Here is a 3728-nt window from a genome sequence, read left to right as displayed (position 1 = left end):
ACATGCCACAGGTGATCTTTATGACTGCGATATTAATTCTGTTAACTTTAACATAGAACACGATCTAATCACGCAGCTATGTGCTCTTGAGGGTAGCGCACTGCTATATCTACCGCGAACTTCCTTAATTCTTGGACATTACATAAAAAGAAAAAAAGCAACACCATGCTTTGTTATGAAAAATTTGCTAAGTATGTGAGTAGACGTACTAAGTACGTCTAAATAAAATGGCTCAGCTAGGTGGCAAAAAAGGGACATCATGTGCCTGCCAGTGATCGAACCTGGGACCTTCCGCCTGTTAGGCGGATGTGATAACCACTACACCACAAGCACAGCTGTCCGCGACCTTCGCATTGAATTGCGCCGTCGACGCTGGCATCTCTCGCACGATGTTTATGTACAAAGGGATTGCAGCATAAAAATTATTTAGCGCACGTAAATTATTACGTCTGCCAGGCTTATTGAAACAGATAAACTTACAAAAACTCAGCTGTCGTTTCGATAGACTATTCAATTATGAATGGGACTCTTTGAAACGTCAAGTCGCAGCGCCTATGAGACGGTTTTAAGCGAGAAGTACTTTAAGAAAACGTGACAACCTGCTTACAAATGAGATGAAACTAAACAAGAAGTATGTCTAAATAAAATGGCTGAGCTAGGTGGCAAAAAGCGACATCATGTGCCTGCCATGGATCGAACCTGGGACCTTCCGCGTGTTAGGCGGATGTGATAATCACTACACTACAAGCACAGCTTTTTTCTTTATTGCATGGAATTATCGGTACTGTCAAATCAATGCAGTTACATTACATATGAACATATAAGAGAAACAAATTCACAGATAGCATACAGTCCAATGACAGTTCAAAATTCTGGCAAACAAACACAAGCGTCCAGACGCGAAATCCATTCAGGGACGGGATCATATGTAGCCACCACACTACGGACTTGAGCAGTCTCTTCTCGGAAGATAGACCTTGTCGAGCGAGCATTCGACTTCTCCATAATGAATAAAGTCCTAATAACATAAACAAATCATATGGTGTATTACTGGCTGTCTTTTTGAAAGGGAGGAACCGGATACCATAATATGTGAAGGAAAGTCTTTTTTTGATAGTTCTTTGCAAAATGTCCCAAAAAAGAAATGCGTCACGACAAAGTATAAAGCAATGTTCTATTGTCTCGGGTTGATTGCAAAGTCTACAATTTGTATTCCAGGGTACATACAGTCCTTTTTCCTGAAGCCACGTTTTAACTGGTAGTGTGGAGGTGTGCAGCTTAAAGAAAAACGTTTTCGCTGCTGGCGCAATGCACATTCTGCGGACCCGGCAAAGAACATCTTGACCAAATAGAGACAGATACGGCTTTCGGAACAGAGGTTCAGGGAGAAGGTTATCTATAAGTGCTACATTTAGCGACGTGCGATTAACGGTAAACAAATATTCAAGGGTGAATCTGGCTTTTAAGAATGAAATAGTGTCGACAAGTTCCTTTAGGAAGCCCCATAACGGTAGTTCTTGAACAAAGTTTGTCGTGACAAAAAGAAAAGGGAGATGTGGCGCAAGACGTGCTCGATTAACTGCGAGAAGGAATGGATGACGTACATTTTTAAGGTAAAATAAGCGCATGACCAATTGTCGCACAAACAAATGCACAAGACCCAGTCCTCCCTTTTCAAGCGGGAGAAAAAGGTTGTCCCTTCTCATGGCCTCCCATGATGAATGCCAAATAAAACATGCAAATATTCTAGGAAATGCCTGGACATGGACAAGTGAGCAGTGCAAGACCTGCAGAACATAAAGAAGCTTAGAAGCGAGAAATGTATTGCATGCCTTAGCTCTCGCAAAAATGGAGAGATCACGTCCCTGCCAGGTTGTCACCTTTCGACGGATAGTGGTTACCGTGGACGTCCAATGAGGTCCACTATTGCGGAAGTTATCGAGAGGTACTCCAAGATATCGCAACGGAGACTGATTCCAATGAACATTCGCGAATACAGAGGGAGTGAGCGCCCACATGCCCAGCCAAAAGCCTCTACTTTTGTCAAAATTTACAGTAGCTCCTGCAGTCTCACAGAAACGCAGGGTAGCGTTTATTGCCTTGGTAATGCTTGGCTTATCGAAGCAAAAGAAGGCAATGTCATCTGCATAAGCTAGCACTTTAATTTCCCCATCGGCAAACCTGTATCCTTTAATGCTCGAGTCGCAAAGCACGCTTAAGCAAAGCGGTTCTAAGTATATGGCGAAGAGTAAAGGCGAGAGCGGACAACCCTGACGAACGGATACTTGCATTATATCTGAGAGGGTACGGTTCACAATTAACTTTGTAGTGCAATGTTTATAACAAAGTGTTATACCATTGTACAATACATCCCCTAACTGAATATGTCGCAGTAGTTGGAACAAAAATTCGTGTTGAACCTTATCAAAGGCTTTGGCGAGGTCAATCTGGAGAAGGGAGCTACTTGATCCGTACTACCCTCTATGCACTCAAGGACTGAACGTGCGATATGAACATTTGTCTGTATAGAGCGGCCTCGAATTCCGCATGTTTGATGATAACCTACTAATTTAGTAATGACTGTCTGCAATCTATTTGTCAGTACTTTTGCAAATATTTTGTAATCCACGTTACATAACGATATCGGCCTATATCCGTTTACTCTCTTTATTGTTTCATCATCAGTGCTCTTTGGTATTAAGGTTGTGTGGCCCTGATAGAAAGATGGAGGAAGTTCACCATATTGATAGGCTTCCTCGAAAAGCTGCTCCACAAAAGGACACAGGAATTCCTGAAATTTTATATAAAATTCAGCACTAAGGCCATCAGGACCAGGCGTCTTGTTCTTCTTCAGCGTTTCGACGACAAAATTAATTTCTTCTCGAGTTATTGGCCCATCAACGCTGAGTCGATCATCTTCTTCTAAGTGTGGCATAAGCGAAATAAACTGATCAGCGTTTTCTTCGTATCCATTCTGAGGCTTAACTGCAGTGAAAAGATCTTTATAGTGAGCTTCAAATAGGGTTATTATTTGGGACGTTTTTGTGTATATAGACCCACCGGACACAATTTCCAATATTTGCTTGGAAAGCGCGTATCGCTTTTCATCACCGAGAGCCCTTTTTGTGGGCTGCTCCTCTGTGAAGCGAGTTGTGCGTGAACGCACCATTGCTCCTTTGTACACTTCCGTCTCATATTTCTGTATTTGTGCGCGAACTGTATTTATTTCATCGCTATACAACCCTGGTTCCTGGCTTTCGAAAGCGTGCAGCTTGTGTAGTAGATCATGAAGGTAATGCTTTTCAGCTTTTTTTTTCTTTGAGACAGCTCACATGAAATGGCAATCGCCTCATTTTTTACTCTATTTTTGAACATTTCCCATTGAGCAAACAAAGGAAGCTGTTGACATTGTGTTATTTCTAGCCATAATTCTTTCACTTTGTTTACAAAACTTTCCTCTCGCAAAAGTTGTGTATTAAGTTTCCACAGCTCCCAGTTTGGAGCAAACTTGCGAAATTTTCGGGGACCCCATGAAACAGCTACTAAACAGTGGTCTGTGAAAAATACAGGCTTCACGGCGTAGTTGTGAATGTTACACCAGAGATTCGTCGAAACATACACACGATCAAGTCGAGCGTGGGAGACGCCTTGAAAGAGCGTGAAGCGCACCCAAGAAGGTGTGTGGGCGCCCACGTCTATTAGATTGTGATCTTCCGTTAAGTGATGCA

The 3728-nt window shown here is 42.4% G+C and overlaps 2 non-coding genes and 1 pseudogene across 2 annotated transcripts; all 3 read right to left on the bottom strand.

Moving 5' to 3' along the window:
* Window positions 1-260: 260 nt before the first annotated feature.
* Window positions 261-333, bottom strand: TRNAV-AAC (transfer RNA valine (anticodon AAC)). Its single transcript has one exon. It is a non-coding gene; the product is annotated as a tRNA-Val (tRNA).
* A 345-nt stretch (window positions 334-678) lies between these two features.
* Window positions 679-751, bottom strand: TRNAV-AAC (transfer RNA valine (anticodon AAC)). The gene has a single exon. It is a non-coding gene; the product is annotated as a tRNA-Val (tRNA).
* A 107-nt stretch (window positions 752-858) lies between these two features.
* On the bottom strand, window positions 859-2018 carry LOC142577828 (uncharacterized; annotated as a pseudogene).
* Between the last annotated feature and the right edge of the window lie 1710 nt (window positions 2019-3728).

The sequence above is a fragment of the Dermacentor variabilis genome, chromosome 4 (genome assembly GCF_050947875.1).
Source record: "Dermacentor variabilis isolate Ectoservices chromosome 4, ASM5094787v1, whole genome shotgun sequence".
Lineage (NCBI taxonomy): Eukaryota > Metazoa > Arthropoda > Arachnida > Ixodida > Ixodidae > Dermacentor > Dermacentor variabilis.
This window is presented reverse-complemented; position numbering and strand designations above follow the sequence as displayed.